This window comes from Lepus europaeus, chromosome 8 (genome assembly GCF_033115175.1).
Source record: "Lepus europaeus isolate LE1 chromosome 8, mLepTim1.pri, whole genome shotgun sequence".
Taxonomy (NCBI): domain Eukaryota; kingdom Metazoa; phylum Chordata; class Mammalia; order Lagomorpha; family Leporidae; genus Lepus; species Lepus europaeus.
In genome coordinates this window covers 36185919-36209068 of record NC_084834.1, presented here as the reverse complement: position 1 = coordinate 36209068, position 23150 = coordinate 36185919, and the positions used below count along the sequence as shown (strand labels likewise).

At 40.7% G+C, this 23150-nt stretch overlaps 1 protein-coding gene across 9 annotated transcripts in view; it reads left to right on the top strand.

Moving 5' to 3' along the window:
• Nucleotides 1-4873: 4873 nt before the first annotated feature.
• Nucleotides 4874-23150, top strand: part of IL15 (interleukin 15) — a 92748-nt gene continuing 74471 nt past the window's right edge. For 6 of the 9 annotated variants that reach the window (XM_062199563.1, XM_062199568.1, XM_062199566.1 and 3 more), the window contains exon 1: nt 5291-5741. The gene's annotated coding sequence lies outside the window, so the exon portion shown is untranslated. The other 3 variants (XM_062199564.1, XM_062199570.1, XM_062199573.1) reach the window with 3 other exon arrangements.

The following is a 23150-nucleotide window of genomic DNA, read 5'->3' as shown; positions in this document are numbered from 1 at the left end:
GCGGTGCCAGCATACCGGGTTCTAGTCCCGGTCGGGGCACCGGTCCTGTCCCGGTTGCCCCTCTTCCAGGCGAGCTCTCTGCTGTGGCCCGGGAGTGCAGTGGAGGATGGTCCAAGTCCTTGGACCCTGCACCCCATGGGAGACCAGGATAAGCACCTGGCTCCTGCCATCGGATCAGCGTGGTGCGCCGGTCACAGCACGCTGGCCGCGGAGGCCATTGGAGGGTGAACCAACGGCAAAAGGAAGACCTTTCTCTCTGTCTCTCTCTCTCTCTCTCTCACTGTCCACTCTGCCTGTCAAAAATAAAAAAATAAAAAAAATAAAAATTGCATAAATTTATAAATTTATATCGTAGGACTAATTCAAGAGATGTGTGTTTACCTTACATCTGCAAGTACATGTGATGAAAATTCCTTCTACAATCTGTCATTGAAATAAATGCCAATAAGATCCATTCATATTGTATACATTTATAATACACTTTCGTATTATAGAAGTAGGGTAATTAATTTTTGACCTAGGTTTTTGATGGATAAGAATGACTTAGAAAATTGCTCACAATAAAGTTGTTGACACATCAACTCCTCTGTTGTTTCTATTTAAATACCTTCTCCCTCTTACTAAGCACCAGTGCATTTAAAATTATAGGTACTTTCAAATAAGTAAAAGATTGAATAAAATATTATTATTTTATATTCATCTCCAGCTGGAAACCAGGTGTCTTTTTCCCTTCTGTGCCAGGAGCCTCCTCTGACATATTAGTTCAAATACAAGTACCCATCTCTATTAGGAACCAGCCAGAATCTGTCAGCTACTAGTTCTGCTGTTTCAATTCCACAGTGAGAAATGCTCTGCCAACCTTCTGTCAGTCATTTTATTCAAATACCCAATGTTTGTAACCAGGCTGCAATCCTCATAGATGTTTCATCATAAAAACACAGTGAGATCGGGACACAGAAATTCAAGGGAATTGATGGGTTGCCTCTCTGGGAGCAGGTGAAATTATCCGGAAGCAAAGAAAATTGGATCAAGAGATACTACCTGAATGTCGGTGGCTTCTTTCCTCATGAGCCCTTTGTTTTAGAAGTAATGGAGTGTGGTTATCAATCTGGAGGCATCAGGGGAAAGGGGTGGACACTGCAACTAGCCTACCTGAGTTTAAACCCTTTCTGGGCCAATCAACATGTGACCTTAGGTAACTTGCATATCTCTCTAGGCCTCAGTTTCTCCTTTTGTAAAATGGATAGAGTAATATAATAGTTCATATCTCATAGGATTACTGTGAGGATTCAGTGAGTTAAAAATATTGTAGAGGCAAGTGCTGTGGCGAAGTGTGTAAAGCTGCCACCTGCACTACTGGCATCCCATATGGGTGCCCATTCAAGTCCTGGTCACTCCACTTCCAATCCAGCTCTCTGCTATGACCTGGGAAAGAAGTAGAAGATGGCCCAAGTCCTTGGGCCCCTGCACCCACGTTGGAGACCTGGAAGGAGTTCCAGGTTCCTGGCTTCGGATGAGCCCAGCTCTGGCAGTTTGGGAAGTGAATCAGTGGATGGAAGACCTCTCTTTTTCCCTCTCTTCCTCTCCCCTCTGCCTCTCTGTAATTCTGTCTTTCAAATAAATAAATACATCTTTAAAAAATATTTGTGCTTAGCACAGTATCAGGGACACCCTATAGGAAGTAGAGGATTAATAGCTAACATTGGTGCACTTTTGAAAAAGTAGGAACTTGAGAAACTCTTGGTAGCTTAAGTGGTCTTTAAGGACAAGAGTGCTTCTGTATTGTCAAGACCACCAAAAATAAAGAAGTAGGAAACAATCTGGAGGTACAGGCTTCATTTCAGGCATATTCCTTTTTTAAAAAGTATTTATTTATTTTAAAGACTGAGTGACAGAAACAAGGAGAGGAAGAAACAGAGAGAGAATCTTCGACCTGTTGATTTACCCTCTAAATGACCACAATAGCCAGAGTTGGGCCAGTGCAAAGCCAAGAACCAGGAGTTTCATTTGGGTCACACATGTGGCTGGCAGGGATGCAAGTACCTGGGCTACCACCTGCCACTTTCTTGCTTGTGCATTAGCAAAAAACTGGATTGGAAACTGAGGTGAAACTTGATCCCAGGCACTCTGATATAGGATGTGGATGTTTTCAAACAGTTGCTCAACCTGTTGTGCCACAATAGGAGCCCTAACTCAGGCATTTTATCTGAAATGGAAACTTGAGGGGTCTCAGGCAGGTCATGTTTTCCAAAGACCAGGAGGTCAATGTATCCTAGGCATATGCTTTAATCTTAAGAAGACCATAAATAAGATCATGGTCGTGGACTTTGCATACTAAATCGGAAAGCTAACAAATTTTAATTTCTTGCACATAGTCTCAAAAGCTGCAGAAAGCATTCATTGGTATTTTATTTTAAAGATGACTGCCCAGTTGGCAAACATCTTAGGAATAAATCAGGTATTACAACTTTATTGAATTATGGTTTTATCATTAATTCTTTCAACTCAAAATGACTATTATGGTCTCCGAAAGATTTAGTGAGATTTAGTTAATTTTTATTCCTTCCTATAATATAATTTGATTAGTTATCTTATAGCAGTTTCAAAATATTTCATCAATCTTAGTCTATACTTTTAATTTATGCAGTGGAATTTACTTGTTCACCGATGTGAGTAATTTTCAAAATCTTGCCAAACAGCCTGTAGCAACTGAAAATACAAGTTGCATTCATTAAGACTTTGCTGTGTGAGTGCCATGCAACAAAAACAAATTATGTCCGAAATCCACCTTCATTGAGTTGCATGCAATCACAACTAATTCAAAAGTACTTTTTTTGGTCTATAATTAAGAAAACAAATTTGACCTAGATAGTTAGGAGGCAAATAGTAGAGCAAAACATATTCTATGGGTATAACAATTTTCAGTTTCATTTTACTTTATGTTATTTGATCGCCACAATATAATTAAATGGTTTCATATTATACGAAGATGCCTCAAAAAAGCTTATGGAAAATGAAATTGAAAGATGTCTATCATGGTGCAAAAATATCTTGAAATCTATGCATAGTTTTTCTTAATATACATTTTCCATATGCCCTCTTGAGGACCCCTCATATGCGAGGATTTCAAAACTTTTTCCACCAAAACAAAGGTTATCTTTTTATTCTATTTTCCATGAACTTTTTTCAGTACCTTCGTGTATCATTCAGCTTGTTCCAGAACTCATTATATCAGTTTCAATCAGTGGTTGTAGATCACTTTTATTTTTCTTATGTACCCTGATTGTACAGTTCAGTCAATGGAGGGAATGCTCTCTGGTAGCTCAGTATATGTAACTCACTGTCACGGCCACAGTGTGTTAAAAGTGTGGTGTCTACAGTGATGTCCCTCTGTATTGTAGATAGTCAATAAGAAGATCAGGATCTGGGATGTCATGTGCCTTCTGGCATCAATAATACCAAGCTCTACTAGAAGGTACTAAGTGTGGCCACTAAGGTGCCTGATTGGACCTCTACTTCCTCCACCAGGTGCATAGCACACAGCATCGCAGAAGCTCTGTGACAGTCCTAGTTGCAGTCGGTCGCAAAACAACCTATATATATAGTCAATTTTGAATGGTTGTAAAATACTTTTTATATATTTACAGGTTTCTAAACAATTATTTCAAGTATAAAATAATTTAGAAAAGGAAAGTTTATGGAAATAAATTCAAATTTTTCATAAATATGAAATGATTTATGTGGACTTTTATGTATAATATTTAATCATTCTAAGATTTTTCTATTTCATTTTTAACATATTGCTATAATACAAAAGGGACACAGTTATATTTCTAAAAAATATTTATTTATTTATTTATTTATTTGCAAGGCAGAGTCACAGAGAGGTTAGAGACAGAGAGAGAGGTCTTCCAACTGCTGATTTGCTCCCCAGATGGCCCCAACACTGAGCTGGACTGGTCTGAAGCCAGGAGCCAGTGGCTACCTCCAGGTCTCTCACGCGGGCACAGTGGCCCAACCACTTGGGCCATCTTCCACTGCTTTCCCAGACCACAAACAGGGAGCTGGATCAAAAGAGGAGCAGCTGGGACAGGAACCAGTGCCCATATGGGATGCCTGCGCTACTGCAAAGACTTAGCCTACTAGCCACAGTGCCAGCCCTAAGTGTTGTATTTTCTACTAAGCTTCAAGGAGGCATTGTCTGCGTGCCAGATCTCTGAAGGGTTAGGATTTTCAGTAATTCATGTGCAGGTGAGGTTCTCCTAAGAGCTTTCGAAACCGGGCAGGAGGGCTTTTCTGGTCACTCTGATGGGTTTTTAGCTCCCTCAGCATCAAGGAAGGCGATCCTTCCAAATGGAAAATACCTCATTTTTTGCGATATTAATATCTTTGTCTTCAAGAAAAATAGTATATATGTATACACATATAATGTCCACATTTGAGGTTAATGTGGCCAAATGTTAAAACACCATCAAATTTCAAAACTAAAAAAAATAAAAGTTTTAATAATTTTTTCACCCTGTTTTAACCGTGGGCTACACAAAGGGCTGAAAAAAGTGACTTGAGAGAGACTCGCTCTTGTACGCCCATGCAGCTGCCTTGGGCAAATCGGGAACCAGGTGTCGTCATCCAAGTCTTCTCAAGTTAAGACTTCAACTTCCTCCTCCTTCTTCCTCGAAGCTCCCGCCGGCCGAGCGATTGGTCTGGAGCAGCCGCTCAACTCCGTCCAACATCCTTTTCCCTTTCCTCTGGGAGTTTTGGCCGCGTCCCCTCCTCGGGTGTCTCCAGGCTTTGCTGGGGACGCCTCCACGCGGTGCGGGTCGCTGAGCGTGCGGCCTGGGGAACCTCTCTCCTCGCGTCGGGGCTCCGCTGGTGTCCCTGGAAGCAGAGGCGGAGGCCAGAGTCCGGTGCCCAAGGGAGACAGAGCGGGCGCTTTCGCACGTCCTGCCGCGCTCCCTCCAAGTTCCGAGCCCTGCACCTGGCGGCGGCAGAGGCGCGCCAGGCTCCCAAGGAACCAAACACCTGGGGAAAATCATCTCGGAGCCTGCTGCCTTCCCGCCCCTCCCGCTGGGGATGTTTATCTTGGCCTGCTCTCCTGGCTCTTTCTCTTTCACTTTTCCTTTCGCTGGGGGTTGGGACTCCCCGGGTGGAGGGCGGCAGGGGAGATCCCAGCTGACTCGCTCACTGCCCTCGGACGCCCCTCGCCCGGGAAGGGGGGCAGGTGGCCGCCCTCCGGGTTGCACGAGCTGCCGCCCGTCCACATTGTACCCGGCACTCGACAGAGGTACAGGGCTCGGTTCCCAGGCTCTGGGACGGGAGGTGGTAGGGAGATGGAATTTTCCCCCTAAAGCCTACGCCCTGGGCCCCTCCCAGCCGCGGCGCTACTAACACGTCTCCCCGGCCCAGCCACCAGCCGACCGCCCCACCCTCTTGACCGCGACTAAAGTTTTCCCGGCGCTACGTGCAGAAGTTTTGTTCCCGTCTGCCCCTTCATTCGTCTCCCGGGTTCTCTTTGCCACCCTCCGGCGTCCAGAGGAGCGCAGATCGCCGCGTCCCGTTGGCCGTCGCGCGCGGTTCCCAGCGCACTGCGCTCACTCCGCGTTCCTGGCTGCGGGCGCCGCTGCGCCCGGCGCTGCACGGACTTCGAGGCCGCCTGGCCCAGGGTGAGGGGTGCGCGTCTGGCTGCGCCCGCTAAGCTGTTGACTTCTGAGAAGAGAGGTCTGGCAGAAAAGTCAAGAAAGGTACTGCAGCTCCGGGCTTCCTCCCCGCCTCCTCTCCAACTCCCTGACTCCCCGCGGGAACCTGTGCGTGCGTGCGTGCGTGCGTCTGTCACCTTTGAGTGCAAGATAAAATTCTTGCCTCTCTGATCGCGACTAGTCTTCTAGGGAGAGAAATTTGCAGCAATAATCGCTACTTGGCAATCAGGCCTCCTGGGTATATATTAATTCCAAATCCGCACAAGCCACTTATTTCTTAGAAAAGTAACATCTGGAATAACAGAATGACTTGAGAGAAATCCGAGCGAATTGTATTGGTATAAAACCCAAATCCTTATTCACGATGGCTTTAAATGAAAATCCAGCTAATTTTTTTTAAATTATGCAAGTCCATGCATTTAAAATTATTTAGATTTAAAAGTATGTGTAAAACAACATAATTCTTAAGTGCTGCTTACAGTAGATTCTTCCATAGGATAAGTCAGAAGTTGAAACTGGAAGCAAAGTGGCTGTCACCAGCTGTTTTCCACTACGTATCTTTTAATTACCTTTTTTTTTACCTAAAGAATACAAACTAAATGCATTTCATTAGTACAACTTTAGGAATATAGTGATTCTTCCCACCATACCCGCCCTCCCACTCACTCTTCCAACCCTCCACCTCCTCCCAGTGCTGATAATATCCACTTGACATTGTGGAGAAATTGGCTGTATTGACCAGAGGGAACTGTTGAGTACCTGTTGCAGAATAAACAGGTGGGGATCTGCTATGTGTCTTCTAAGCAGAGGCTGCAAGGGGAAGCATTCCATTGGAAGTGGCAAGATGCAATACACATTAAAATTAAAACTGTCATTTTCTTAAATAGCAGTGTAGTGGGCATGATAGGGTACAGAGGAAGGGACAAGGATATATGGATATATGGAAAGGAGAGGGCTGAGGACCAAGCAGTAACCATTTCAAATTCAGAAAGTAAGTAAATATAAAACTAAGTTTAACCCAAGAAGCATCAGAAAACTCCTAAGGTTTTGCATGATTGCATCTTAATGTCATATCCTGTTACAAGAGGTCTTCAAAAAGTTTATCGAAGTTGTGTATTATGAAAAATATATGCATGGATTTCAGAGTGGGTTTTCTTTTTACACCAAAAAATAAACTCGTCTTTTAATTCTGTTTTCCCACGAACTTTTAAAAATACCTTTGTATTTCTCTGTTTTCTCCTCTCAGAGTTTTAGTCAAACTCAGGAGGGCGGCTCCTGCAGGGGCTCCTGCTATGCAACAGTGGCAGCAGGTGTTAGGTTGGCCCCTGGTCCAGAACTTCTAGTGGGAAAGCTGTTTCCTTACCTTTGGTTGCATTTCTGTCTGCTGATTTGTAATGACAACTCCAGAACCTGAAGTTGTGGTTGTCTTGGAAGTTTCCTGCAGATTACTGATAGGTTTAAGAAAAATTATGTGTTTTGTTTTGTTTTATTCCTTGAAATTAATATAGCTGGTGTCAACAGTACCTTGCGAGGCAATGTTTATCAATTAAACATGTATTTATAATGTGTATTTATCAACTAAATTGGGCGGGGGGCAGAGAAAAGCAATGGTTTAAAATTTTTGGAATAAATTTTTCAAATTAAAGATTTTACTCTAGGAACGTCCCTGTCTCAAATTTGGTGACCTTGATGGATTTGAGGAAGGCTGGAAAAGGAACCAGTATAGTGAGGTGTGTGTGTGTGTGTGTGCGTGCGCGCGTGCGCATGTGCGCAGAGTCACCCAGATGGGTGTACACAATTCTCTGAGGGAAGTATCTGTATAACTCTGATCAGGTTTTTAAATGCGGCTCTCACCCCAAACAGTTGTAAACCCTTTTAAAACTCCTAAGACTTTTTTTTTTTCTCTCTCTCCCATAGTTTACTGATTTTTTTTAAAAAAAAAAATTTATTTATTTATTTATTTGAAAGGCAGAGTTACAGAGAGGCAGAGGCAGAGAGATCTTCCATCTGCTGGGTCACTCCTCAAATGGCCACAGTGCCCAGAATTGGGCTGATCTGAAGCCAGGAGCCAGGAGCCTCTTCTGGGTTTCCCATGTAGGTGCAGGGGCCCAATCACCTGAGCCATCTTCTACTGTTTCTCAGGCCACAGCAGAGAACTGGATCAGAAGTGGAGCAGCAGGGTCTCAAACCAGTGCCCATATGGGATGCCGGCACTGCAACTGGCAGCTTTACCCACTATGCCACAGCACCAGCCCGTAGTTTACTGTTAAGTTCTGTTCATTGTGTTAAGTATTTTTCTGAAAGTTAGTTAATAATAATACAGAACACTTTCTCTAGACACACAGCTTGAATTATGAGAAATAATGTATAGTCACTAACACCTATTGAATTCTTATTTGGTATCATATATTGCACTAAGCATGCATTTTAAAAACTTACCATAGTGAACTAATGTGCTAGAGACTATATGTTTTTATCCTTATTTTATCTTTGTATTATTTAAATGTTTTATTGAAATACAGTATACATACAAAGAAATGCACATAAGTGTACAGATAAATGAATTTTTTGTCGGCTGAGCACACTCACAACCAACACCCAAATTAAGAACAAAACATTACTTGTATCCCAAGAGTGCTTACTATTTCCCCCTCTGCGTTTCTTTGCTTTTTTTTTTATATTGTCATTTACATGGTATGTTTCAATGAAGCAATATTTAAAACTAAATACCAAATAACATGACATCCACACACATTTATATTATATATTAACTTCTACAAATAGGAGAAAACATGCTAATATTTGTCTGTTCCGATCTGGCTTATTTCACTTAGTACAATGATCTCTAGCTGTATTCATTCTGTTGCAAATGTCACAATTTCATTATTTTTAATGGCTGAGTGATATTCCATTGTGTGTATATGCCACATTTTATTTAGTTATTCAGTTGATGGACAGACTTCTAGGTTGATTCCATATCTTAGCTATTGTGAATTGAGCTGCAGTAAACATGGGAGTGCAGGTATCAGTGTTTTGTAATTGAAGAAACTGAAATATAGAGTAGCTAAATAACTTTCCCAAGACCATGGAGCTAGAAAGTAATGGAACTGGGATTCCAACTCAAATAGACTTAAGATTGCTGATTTGTGGAGACTGATTTTGTTTCCATAGAAATATTTCTCACAATCTGTCTGTGACAGTCAACCACTATAGCATTTTACAATAGTGTTATGATGGAATATTGGTAGTAGGTGATTCTTGTATGGCATTTGTTTAACTGATATTATTGATTGTGTGCTTAAATATGAAAATCAAATTATATTTATGTGATTATCTGTATGTGTTTGGTTCCTTGGAGAAATTTCCTTTATTGCCCCTGAATGAACTTGTCTAACATGAATCCCTTTCTACTGACAGTTCAGTCAGAAGTAAGCAAATATATACTGATCAGTGTTTGTCTCTCTGTCTACCTGGTATTTGAGGAGAGATTAGACCAGTCCTTCTCACTGTATTACAACTGGGGGTGGGGTAGTTCACCATCTGGGAAGTTCTTTTTCTAAGAAGAGTTTACAATAGTTGGGTTGGCAATAAACCAATGGCTTTCTTCACTTGAACCTTAGGTCGTAAGCTTTACCCAATGATAGCTGTTTTTCCAAGAGATTGTTACAGTTGAACATTGCTAACATCCTTGCTATTATCCTATTTGAATGATTTGTGTGGGAAAATTCCATAGGCAAATTGAGAGAAAATTTGTGGTTTTAGCAAGTACTGGAATGTATTAACTAATAACTATTTGATGGTGAGTTTCATTAATAATTGTCAAATATATATGTAGTTGTATTGCATGCATTTATATATACTGTATGTGCATATATTTACATAAATATATTTAAAGATTATATGTTAAGACTATAATATATATATAAAACATATATATCTAAGGATTTTATATATACTGAACCACTTATCAAAGACTGTGAACATATATAAGGAATTTTTTTTTTACAGTTTCTAGACTATATTGCATGGGGAAGCAAGAGTAACCAAGAAGTCTTGTAGAGGGACTAAGTAGTAAGTTACTCTTATTCATATTGTCCCAGTTGGAACTTCAGGTGAATTTGAAACTTAAAAAAGGAAGCCCCTGCTATATCTTCGATACCGCATTGGCCATTCATCTACTTGCCCTCACTGAATTCTAACCACCATTGCATTTTTTACGTAGTTTATATTTTAATTTTAATGTTTAATTAAGCAGATTAGAGGTGTTTTGTAGATACAGTTCTAAGAACATTATGATTTTCCATTCCTTCCTCCCTCCCTTATCTGCGCTTTACCTAAAAAAGTTAATGCAGGCAGGCAGTTTCTTTTGGATTAAGACACAACTAGTAAGGCATTCTGTGGAGAGCTTAATTTATGTATTTGTTTGTTTGTTTATTTATTTATTTAAGAGGCAGAGAGAGACAGTGTGTGCTCCCAGGCTCATTCACTCCCCAGTGCCTGGGAGCCAGGAATGCATTCCAAGTTTCCCAAGAGGGTGGCAGAAACCTCACTGGTTGAGTCATCACTACTGCTTTCCAGCATCTGCGTCAGCATTAGCAGGGAGCTACAGTCATGAGCCAGAGCAGAGTACTGAACCTAAGTACTCCTATATGGGACATAGAAGTCTTAATGGATGTTGTAACCACTGGGCTAAATACCCACCCCTGAGTTTATCTTGATTATTTTTGAATAATATGTTTTATCTTCTTGCAAAGGTCACGTGTCCAGCATAACCATTTTTGTGCCCTGAAATAAATGGCTATCATCGTTTGGAGTGATTGAGTAGTATCTATTATCTGCTTTATGTTAATGCATGTTATCTTCTTGTCTTTTAAGTCATGCAGTGCTAAAGTCAGAGATAGGAAATAAAGAGGCTCTTTGAACTCAGTTGAGTAGTACTATTTATACACATTTTACATCTGGTGGCAGAATATTTAGAAACAGTGCTGTATCCCACTGCAGGGAAAGAGGACTGTGACAGACCATGTGAGGATGGACAGCGAAGCCTGAGGGCAAGGCAGATACTAATTGTTCCTCCAAGTAGAGACAGTGCAGAAAGGCCAGGAGAGTGCAGAAATGGGAACTGAAAGTGAAAATAGTCCTAGGAGAGGCAAAGATAGTCTTTACAAGGATGATAGGAGTGTGGGGTGGAAAGGCTCAGGGGACAGAGGCTCCACATACTCTTGTGCCTCACAAGAGCCCAGAGAAGGCCCTAGATCCCTTATAACACTGAATTCTTCTCCTTGTTGGGAATGTTGCTCATGTGCCTTTTAACTGAAATTCAAGAAACAAGGTAACCCCTGGTACTTTCATGGACCTAAAATTTCAACTGATTTTTCTTTAATAGAGCATTCTACAATTAGAAAGTTTATACTATACTCTTGTTTCCCAATTTCTTTGCTCTCCTTACTCCACCAAAAATAAATATGTAAATTGAAAATTAATTTTAATTAAAAGATTTTATTGTTAAATTACTCTTGGCTGCAGTATTTTAAATATTATTAATACACAGTAAACTAAAATACCTCAATAACTTTAATAAGTATTTATAGACATAAAATTAAAGCTATGTTGGAAATATGTGTTGTGGAAATAGATATGATTGATATCAATTCTTTCATCAAAGGAGTCTCTTATATCGGGTTCCAAACTACCCCTTTACTTGACACCATCCTGAGGCAGTAACATTATGGATAGCATTATGGATGATAATATTATGGATAGGGAAAAGATATGTCTTCCTTTCCTAATGTGGGATAAGTGTAATTATGAAAGGGGAAGTAGGAAAGGAGAACTGGCTAGAAATCTGCTGGCCTCAGGCACATTTCATTCAGATCTCTTATTAAGACCCTGAAGCTATGCACAGCTGGTTTACAGGCTGACATGGGGCTGCCCAAACCAGCACATAAGCCTGAGAGCAACACAAATAAATGCTTTTTGTTGCAGGCTGTTGAGTTTTGTCACTCAGCACTAGGCCCACTGATAATGACCATGAGACCATCTTTATTTTGCCCAATTCCATGGCAACTTGAAATTTGCAAAGCCAGGGCATGATCCTGAAACCCTGAAGTTTCAGTGAACAGGGTACCATGGAAATCATGGATGCTGGAATAGTCTGAATTTCTGCACTGCCTTTTTTAGAAAAACATCAGATGCCCTATATGTGCAGGACCCCAGGTGCCTGTGATGACATCAGCAGAAAATAACATGCCGCAGAGCCTCAGGAGCAAGTGCTTCCTCTCGGAGATCAAGTAGTCTTAGATTGGAATTCAGACTTTGTCATCTAGGACACGGTGCTTACCCTCTCTGAGTCCTGTGGGCTTCATCTTTGAAATGAGGATCTGAGTGATTCTCGTGAGGACGACACAGGGCACTGTCAGTGCCTGCCACCTAAACTAGATGCTGTGAAGTCCAGTTGCTAAATGCGATGAGAGTCTTGAGAGGTGGGAAATGCCAGAGGAAAACGCATCCATCAGTGTCTTGCAGTCTTCAAGCCAGTCCTGGCTGCATGCCTGTTGGGGGGCAGGCCCTGGGCTGGGGACACAGCAGAGAAGAGTGCATCTTTTGGGAAGGGAGGGTACTTCACAAAGTTCATGGAATAAAATGGACTTATGGGGAGATTTCACCAAGCTGGTGGGACCAAGCTGGTGGGTCTCTGGAGGCCACAGGCTCAGCCCCCTCCATCCACAAAGGGGGAAAAGCATGGCGGGCCTTCACTTCCATGACTTCAGGGGCTGCTTCAATTACAGCTCACTTCTATAGGATTGTTTTACTCTTGAAACAGATGATTCTATTTTTCTCATTTTATCCTAACCCCATTGATAAAGGGCAAGTGCCAGCCTTGAAACCAAGTCATTGAATAAAATCATGCCTAGAAAAGAAAGGCTCCTATGGAAGTAGTGGGTCTGGAAATCTCTGTGCCCACATACCTCGAAGTCATACGTATCTCACAGAGGTGTGTGTTCTTCAGGTGGGAGATCTCAGCTAGTTCAGCCTGTCACCCACACCTCCCACTTGGCATGAGGATGGTGTAGTATGCTGAGAGCAGTGTATAGGAATGGAGTAAGAGTGGTAAAAATCCCTGTTCTGGCTTCTGTAGAGGCTTCTCACTTGGGAAGTGCTCTAATAGGGTTGGGGCATTTGCATTGCAGTCTTCTCCTCTAGCCTGAGCTCCAGCCATACTTCATTGCCCCTGTGTTCTACCCACATCTGCCACCTCTTGTCTTTCCTTGTTAGCTTTTATGGGTCCTTCTCACAATGTCCACCATCTCTAGTTCATATTGTGCACATCTACTGCACGGGGAGAATTATTCTTTCCCTTCTGTGAATTCATTTGGTGCTGTCTGCATTTCCCATAATTGCTTTTATAACTGTAAATTCATTTTATTATGTGTCTCTGGACTTACATTATCAACAGAGAGAACAGTGTGTGTCATGTGCCTAATAGACAACAGGTCACATAGTTGATTCGTGTTGACTGCAGTGACGGTAATTAGGTCATTCAAAAGTTTGAAACCAGGGCCGGCGCCGCGGCTCAACAGGCTAATCCTCCGCCTTGCGGCGCCGGCACACCGGGTTCTAGTCCCAGTCGGGGTGCCGGATTCTGTCCCGGTTGCTCCTCTTCCAGGCCAGCTCTCTGCTGTGGCCCAGGAAGGCAGTGGAGGATGGCCCAAGTCCTTGGGCCCTGCACCCCATGGGAGACCAGGAGAAGCACCTGGCTCCTGCCTTTGGATCAGCGTGGTACGCCGGCTGCAGCATGCTGGCCGTGGCGGCCATTGGAGGGTGAACCAATGGCAAAGGAAGACCTTTCTGTCTGTCTCTCTCTCTCTCACTGTTCACTCTGCCTGTCAAAAAAAAAAAAAAAAAAAAAAGAAAGAAAGAAAAAATAAAAAATAAAAAAGTTTGAAACCATAGGAGAGAAATGTAAGACAGAATAGGAGTCAATGTAATCAAAGTAGTATTTTAGGAAAGCTGGTTTTGGATTGAATTTATTGCAGGGAATAAGAGATAAGAGATAAGGAATCCAGCCAGAAGTCCACCCCAGTTAACTCAAGTATGTAATCTCATTCCCATTATCTGTACCAAGGACGTAGCTCTAGTAAATCTTTCTCTCCATCATCATCTTTTTTTCCGTCTCTAGTAGATCTTTTCCATCAGCACATATCTCTGCTCTAATTTCTCCCATTAAATAAAAAGCAAAATTCTTTGATTTTTTTTCCAATAGTATTTTTTCTCCACTATCATTTTGTTTTTCTGATCATATTTTACAGGAAATTTTTCCATTGCTTATCTTCTCTGTCTGCAGTTTCTCTCTTTCCATTCTTCCTCAAACCAGCCAAGCTGTCATTCCCCACTAACCCCCTGAAAATGCACTTGTGAAAGGTACTCAGAGCCTCTATGTTGTTCAATCCAGTGGTTAATGCTTGGTTCTCTTCCTGTGTATCCCTTCAGTGGGAGATGGGAGCTCTTCACTCGGCTTCCAGGCTGCTTCACTCTGCTTGTTTTCCTATTGTTTCCTTGTCTTCTACTTTTGTTGGCTTCTTATTTCCCTACCTGTAAAAATAAGAAAGTCTAAAGGCTCAGTCCTTGGGCTTTTCTCTATCTGTACTCACTCCAATCTCATGGCTTTTAGTACCTCCATACACTAATGATTCATAAATTAAATCTGTAGTTATGATGTCACTCCTGAACTCCAGATCATATCCAAAGTTTATTGGATGTGGACTTCTACTTCCAAATCTGCTTCTCACGTAGTCTTCCGCATCTTACTTATAGCAATTCCATTTACATAGACAATCAATCAGTCGATCAATCTTGGAGCTGTCTTTAAGTTCTCCCTTGCTCATATCGCACATTGAATCTGCTACCATATTATTTACCTATGCCTTGAAATTATACCCCTCTGCTGACATCTCAGCACCATCACTGCTGTCACCCAAGTCCAAGCTACTGTCATGTCTCACAGCATTATTGCAAGAGTTGATCTTCCTGCTGCTGCACTTTTTCCCACCTTACTCTCCAGCTTGTACTCAACACAGCAGCCACAATGTTTCTGTTTTCTTTCCCTAAGTCAAAAAACTTCAACCACAAAACAGTAACAAAAAATACCCAAGGCTCAGAGGCTTAAAAAAGAATAATTTGTTATTTGTCTTGATTCTGCTGTCTAGGCTACAGACAGTATGTTAAATCTTGGGCTGCTGGGTATAAAACATCCAGGAAATCTTCTACATGCATGTATCTGGTACTTCAGCTAAGACAGCTGGAAAGCTAAAGATTTACCCAGTATCTCCCTCTGTGGCCTCTTCCCATGGCTAACTTGTATATCTTTACATGCTGCAGAGGGCATTCTCAGGAGTTGGACTTCTTAAATGGTTGCAGACCTCTAAGAACTTCCATATGCATCAAGCTGAAAGTTTCTAAATTAGTTCTCCTGGTATGGATGAGATGTTTCTGTTGTGGTTCCTTCAGTGCAGAGTTCTGTGAACTAAAAACACGGATTTACCACTTCCCCCTACCTTCCCTTTGCCCCAAACACACAAAACAAAGACAGGGCAATTACAATTCACAAGGCCAGTCACAAACAAGAAAATAGGACCAAATATTTGGCCTGCTAGGACTCCTACATCCCATATTGGAGTGTCCGGGTTCAAGTTCTAGCTCTGCTCCCAATACCAGCTTTCTGCTAATGTGCACCCTAGGAAGCAGCAGGTGATGGCTTAAGTAAGTAAGTCCCTGCCACCCACCTGGGAGACCTGACTTGAGCTCCTGGCTCCAGGTTCTAACCTGGCCCAGCCCCAACTGTTGCAGGCATTGAGGGAGTGAACCAACTCTGTATGTCTGTCTCTGACTCTGCCTCTCAAATAAATATATGGAAAAAAAATAAGAAAGAAAATAGAAGGCAAATACAATTATGCCATAGCAGATTTAAATCTAGCTGGGCACAGTGCCCCAGTTTCCTCCTCATGAAGTGAAAGTTTTCGTGACTAAGGTTCAGGTTTGCTCCCTGGGAATGGATCTCAATGGCTGTTAACTTCACCCTTTGCCCTTTTGGCTCCTCCTCAGATTCTTATTTTCTGTTTGGTAGAAATAACTCACATTGCAGTTGAGTAGCCTGCTTCCTGTTCTTAGGATTGGAAATCCAGAGACCTTCTGTGTGCTTCCTTTTGTTTGCTGTTGGTATTTTCTTCTTTCTTTTCTTTTTCTTTTTTTTTTTAAACAGCTTCTCTCATTAGAGTAGTTGTTGATCATATGTTGTTAATGAGATAAGCATCATCCTTTTTTTTTTAAAGATTTATTTTATTTATTTGAAAGAGTTACAGAGAGAGGTAGAGCCAGAGAGAGATGTTCCATCCGCTGGTTCACTCCCCAAATGGCCACAATGGCCAGAGCTGAGCTGATCCAAAGCTAGGAGCCAAGAGCTTCTTCTGGGTCTTTCCACGTGGTGCAAGATGGGAGTGGGAGGCAGGATGGGTGCATGTGGGATGCCTGCTCTGCAGGCCAGGGCTTTAACCCACTGCACCACAGCGCCACCCCCTCTTTCTTTTCCTGAAAGTTCAGTTCTCTTTAAAATATTGGAGGCTTTCTATGAATTTTACTGAGGCTCACTTCAATGAATGAAAGGCAAACCCCTAAAACCCTTGAGGTAAGTGCCTCCTCACTTTGTCTGTGAGTCAGGATGCTTGAGGAGAAACTGTCCATCTTAGATGCCCTTTTGGTCAGTTCTCTAAGCCCACTTGAAATTCTCCAGAGGTCTCAAGAGAAGGTCTTCTAGCTACATGTTTGATTTCATCTTTAACCTGAACAGCACTGTATTAGTAGAACTCAGATTTGATGTTTGCCCTAAGAGCACTCTGTCTTTGCGAATCTTGTGCTGTCTGGAAAGGCAAGAATGAATATAAGTAGAATTTTCTAGTCTAGCAAGTCTTGGGGTGAACTATTTCCTCTAAATTCTGCTTAACCATTTTATTTATCTTCCTCCTGCTATACTTGACCATAGACAACTAACGAGGCCAATTATCACTTTCAGAAACACATTTTCTTTCCTCTATATTGTTGTAGGTGATAGGATGATGTTGCCAGACTTCCTGTCACTGCTTAACATGTGTTGCCCTCTCTTAATAACTCTGTCACTGCCTTTCCAGCATTGCCAACAGTGTGCTGGATTCTCTTCACCTAACCAGGTCTCATTTCACTTTTAGAGTCAGTATTAATTGCTAGGTAGTAAGCTACCCAAAAACTTAGTGGTGTAAAACAAGAATTACTTTATTTTCTCAAGGTTAAAATTTTGGTTAAGACACAGGAGTGATGACTTTAATCTGCAAGGCTGTGGCCTCAGCTGATGGGCTTAAATGGCTACACCATGTCTGAGATGGCTTGAGACATTGTGACCTGAGAATGAGGCCTCAGTACTGACTCTTGCTGGATTCTGTGGTTTTCTTCCACTCGGGCCTTCCACATGGCTAGAGTCAACTTCCTCACAACATGATATTCTCAGGGTTGTCAGACTCCTTTAGTAGTCTCTCGCTTCTATAAACTGTCAAATGAGTCTCATTCTACTGGGGAAAGCAAGTCAGAAGTTTACCCCAGATTCCAGGCAAGAAGGCATAGAGTCTACCTCTTAATGAGTATTGTCATGCATGTTCATGGGATGAAATCATTGATTGATGGTAGCTATTTTTGGAGATCATTTCCCTCCCATGGTTATCCTTTTGGATATGAATTTTGTCCTGCCACTTCTGTATTCAAAACCCTCCACTGAATTCCCATCTCACAGTGTTCCCTAGGTCCCTAAGTGATTTGTTACCTTATTATCTCCTCTACTAGTTTTTCTCTGGCTCACTGACTCAGTGACACTGACAGTTTTTGCAGTAATCAGCCATAATGCTCCATTTTTGGCTAAGGGTCTTCTACCTAAAATTCTCATCTTCAGATATTGCCCCTTCCCATATCTCCTTTGGGACTCAACTCAAATATTTCCCTTGAAATGAAGCTTTCCCTGACTGTAATTCTTCACATTTCACTGCCACAAATACTCCCTGCTTCAACTCTTCACTATCTGACACACACCTATCACCATCTGACCTAGAAGCAAGTTTGTAGTACCTTATCCAACTCTCTTAGGGTCAAATATGTTTTGTTGTTATTTTTTTTTCATATTTTGGAAAGTAATATAGTGTGTCTATATCACCTTAAGAATCAAGCTTATTCAGTCAATGCCCTCATAGTGAAATAAATACAACTGATAAATAGTTTTATGCCAGTTCAGTTTGTGTTTTGTTAACTGGTGAATTGAGAAACTTTGACTTCTTAGAGCTTTGTGAATTTAAGATTTTCAGATCAGGGACTGTAGACTTATATATGTTTTATTTATTTGTTTGCTTGCTTACTAACTTTTTTGAAAGTGACAGAGACAGAGGCACAGGGAGAGAAAGAGAGAGATCATCAATCCACTGAATCGCTCCTCAAATGGCTGCAGCAACTCATGCTGGACCAGGCTGCAGCTGGGAGACAGGAACTCTGGGTCTCCCACCCTAGGTGGCAGGAATGTAAGTACTTGAGCCACCATGATCTTCTGCTTCCCAGAACATTAGCCAGGAGCTGTATTGGAAGTAGAGTGGCCAGACTCAAAATGGCACTCTGATAGGGATGTAGGTATCCTAATCAGTAGCTTAACCTGCTGTGCCACAACACCCACCCCTGTTTTATTTATTTGTTTTTTAACATTCCCTCCTCCCACTAGAACATGAGCTGTAGTAAGGCAGATACTTTCTGATTATTTAATTTATTGCTGTATCCCAACATCTGTCAGAACCTGGCATATGGTAATGTCTTAATAAATATTTGTTGAATTAGTGAATGTATGCTAAGGAGTAATATACTATTAAAAGTCATAAGAAATCTGTTCTCAAGGCAAATCTAATTTATTAATACATTTTACTTATTCATTGAATTAATTTATCTGCTTCAGCTCTTGCCTGGTCTGAATTCAGTGGGAGAAATAAGGCATATGGAGTATTTCCAGCTGTCAGTCACGAGATTCAGAAAACGTGAACATACCAGAGACACAGACGGATTACAGCTAAAATATGGAGTGAGGAAGAGAGATGGATGAAGATGATGGATGATATTTGGGGAATATCTAGATTGAGATAAAAGTCAAAGATACAATTGAAAATGTCTTGTAAGTCAATGGAAGTCCTAGACCGAAGATCGAGTAAGCTATTTATGTAAAAGTTTTAGTTTGTAAGTTAACAAAAGACAAATTACTGATTGAAGCCAATTATCAGAATGTTTTCCCACAAGGAATTTGCCTCTTTTGAGCATCTGGGGTCACATAAGATGACCAGAGGGACTGTCCCTGAATTTGTCAAGGACATGTTGAGGGAAGAGCTTCAAGGAAGGATTGAGCCACTTATAGGTCTTCAAATGAGAATGTTAGACTTCACACCTTCCAGCCTGTGGTTGCCTTTCATACTCACTTTGTCTGCTGCTCACTTGGGGGGTTTTACAGCCCCTCTGGGCTTATTCTTCCATACCCATCTCTAAAGAGTCTCTTCCTCTAAGATGTTTTCCTTCCAATACCCCACTGGATCCCCTCTCTTTTATTCTGGAAATACTGCTCACACCCTTCCTTTGTGTGCCATCCACCCAACAGGCCCTTGCCTTGTAATGCTTGCAGTGTTTTGTTATTTTGACTAGTGTTCCTATTGCATCTCTTCCACATAAAACACAGGGTACAAAGGATGCTGAGAATAGTGATGGTGTTATTATAAGCATTCAAATTTGGGAGACATTCTGTCTTCGTGTGCCTAGTACTTGCCTACCACATAGGAAAACCAATGATGCTATTGTTTTTGTTGGTAGTAGTCTATTACATATAGCTGAGAGGTCGAGTAAGACAAGGTTCTGAGAAGTTTGAGTAGGTTTGACTCAAAGTCAGTTAATAGTGATCATGTGGTTATGGGGAAATTCTCTGAGTGTATTCGTTATTATCAAAGTCACAAATGAAAATGGAATTTCCTGAGGGTTAATCTGGATTAGGCTATAGATAGAACCCTTACATTCATTCTTAGGGATAAGAGCTTTTTATGAGTGAAAACAAAAGAGGCTGTTTAATATTTTGTACCAGGTTTATTATAGAGAGGGTAATTTTATGAATTCCAAAGTGAGTGTTTCAGTTAATGAAAGGAAATAGAGGCCAGGCACACCCTAATATCCAACTTCCTTCAAATAGAAATTCTTTCATTTTCTTAATTCTATTTTTGCCCAGTATTTTGAAAAAAAAAATAAGTAGTATAAACACTGAGGGAAGCATTGTAAAATAGTATTGTTGGCATTTAATTCATTGCCTCTTCTGAGAATTCAAAAGAAAAAAATATATAGTTTAACAACATTATTATATTACTTTAAAATTTGTAGTGACTGGAAATACCAGATTTTTAAAAATCTTTGTTTTGTATCTTTTAACTATTTATGGAAGGCAAGATCTTAATTTTCTCATGGTTTTTGATGAGTCTTTAAAATTTGAGACATATGGTTATACTGATGGCTTATTTGACTTGATATTAGGGTGTTTATCTCCTATGTCTAGACATCTTTCAGTTCAAGCCACGTTACTCTCATCTGCTCAATACAAAAAGCATGGCTTCCAGCCTAAGGTTTATAATCCAGGTCAGCTAATAATGGACCAAAAGCTTTTCTTCACTCTATCAGCTACTTATTGATAATTTTCTGTGTACATGTCTCTCTCATGTGCTACGAGGATAAAAAAGCAGACCCAACATTCCTCAGGGATATATTTCTAGTGGAGCGATTAATATTTGTATATAAAGAAACACTTGTTATCCATGGTGCCAAGCGTTTTAACATCTAATTCTCCTTAACTCATGAGGGGCTTTCTCACCCACTTTTGAGATGAGACAACGAGAGGTTAGGTGACTTGCCCAGAATCTGCAATCTGGAACTGGTAGAGCTAGGTTGGAAGTCAGGCACACTAGGATCCGTGGTTTTCACCTCGAGGGTGCTGCCTCACTGATAGAATTAATAAGATGTGTAAAGATTAGAAGAGATGAGGTAAATTCTTACTTATTTATGAAAACCATGCAAATTAACAAGAGAGCTTAGCAAGGTTGCCAGATGGAAGACTTTTAAAATTTCTATAGCATTTAATAGTAAATAAAATATAGCTAGCATAACACAATAGTCAATAAGCAATACAACCTTCTCCAGCAGGAACATACTCACCACAATGAAATACAGTTTACTTATGCATTGTGTGGATGGGTCAGCATCAGGAATTCTATCAGTAAATCATGATACAGTACAATTTAGAGGGCTCTTAGAAGAATAAAAATAAGTAGGATCTTCCAAAAGTTGGAAGGATACCTACGAAAAAGTCTCTAATGAGCAGCAATTTTAATGCAAGTTTTTTTTAAAAAATCCTATAGTTTTAGCAGACAATGAAAATGACAATGTTGGCACAATTCTTCATAGAATACAGAAATATAAGATTACAATAGCTCATTTTACGGAGTACTTACTATGTGCCAAGCAGTGCCAGAGTGTTGTGACTTGGCCTTTGGAGTGAAGCAGATTGTGAAATATCTGTCTTCCATTTCTGAATAGAAAAGTGCTAATTGAGAAACTTCAAGTTAGGATGAAACAGAGTTGTTCCAGAGGAGATGTGGGTGAACTCTTTACTATTGTGACCCCAAAAGTAGCTGTTCAGAAATAAATAGAGTGGAGCAAATTGCACTCTACAGTGGCATTTTGCTGGTGGTAGTGATGATATAGATAGATCTAAGATGTGAAATGGAAAAAAAAAATCTTGAAAATCTCCCTTTTAGATTTAGTCAATGGATCCAGAGTTGCTGTCTTCAAATATATTATGTTAGGTTTTAGAATAGGGTGGACCCATTTTGAAACTGAAGTTAATTAGGAGAAGCAAGATGATGTATAGTGTAAACTTTATACACACTGCTAACTGAATGAACTCCAGTAATTAATCTAACTGGTGATCTGCAACACGTTGTTAAACCCCAAATTTACGTCTTCATGTAAAATTGGACCATACTTTTTATCTCTCTTCTCTTTTTTCCTATTCTGGAGAAAATTGGGATGATTAGATGAGAGAAATTCCTTTGGCTCTTAAGTCTGATGGTTCTGAGGACTAACATGAATAAATTCAATTTTGTGCTGAGATAATCAACCTTGGCCTTTATCAAAGTTACTTTGGCTCTGGAAGGGACTTCAGATGCCTCCAATCTAGCCTTATTTTAACTATCAAGTAACTGAAGTTCAGATGTGTGAAGTACCTCATTAAATTTTCTTTACTTTAAAGACAGAAGCAAGACCAGGGCCTATGTCTCTAGATTTTCATTCATTCTTTGGCTCTGATAAGCTTTTGGAAGCTCCAAATTTAATGCAGGAGTCTTTATCTCAATATTATATTAACAGAAGTTTTGTACATGATAAATAGAATGGAAAGGTGGACATCTATATGGAGTATAGTAAGAGAGAAGCTGGCGACTACCTTCATCATTATTCCACAACACATCTGAAAAGAGGGCTTCTAGGTGTGCAGAAATGGATGTTTGTGGTCCCAGCACATGGTAGTGATACATTTAATGCTAATTGTGTGGACAGCTATGTCCTGTAATTTAATGGAGGTAAATTTCAGTGTTGTGTCCTAACTTAGCTGACAAATATTCTATAAGGCTTTGCAATTTCCTTTGTTCTCACTCCATATTTAGCAAAGATTCTTCTTACTAGTTATTTGTACATTTAAGTTAATAGTGAGTGTTGGTTGTTTATGGTTAGCTCTGTTGTAAGAAGCAAGTAGTCCACTTCAACCTCTTATACGCCTCAAAAAAATTATCCAACATCTTCAGAAACAAAAATGCAGCTGCTTAGTCATCCTGTTACAAGTACACCTAGCAGAAAGAGTCATAATCTTGAAAAATCATAACAAATGGACGATTTCCCTAAAGGAAGGAGGCATACCAAGTGCTCAATTGGGTCTGAAAAGCCTATTTTTCTCTCCACCAATAGAGAAAGTGATAGAAGACAGAGAAAACTGAAAAGCAAAAATTATCAAGGAGGCAGGAATGGCAGTCTATATACAGTGATAGTTTTAGTAACTACTATTTAAATAAGATTATTTAGTAAGGTAAATGAAAGAGGAAAAAATACTACAGCTGCCTATCTTCTATCCTGGGAACAAACTCTTTATTAACTATATTTCAGGAAATTCCGTCTAGCCTAGGTCAAGAGAAAAGGATCAGAAGACCTATTCAAGATAGACAAATTTCTCAGCCCAATGCAGGGTGAGGGAAGTCATCAGATCCTTTGGAGCACAGGAGAGCTCAGCAGTCCAAACACTCCAGCAGGTGCCATGGTTATTAGTCAGACAGGCTG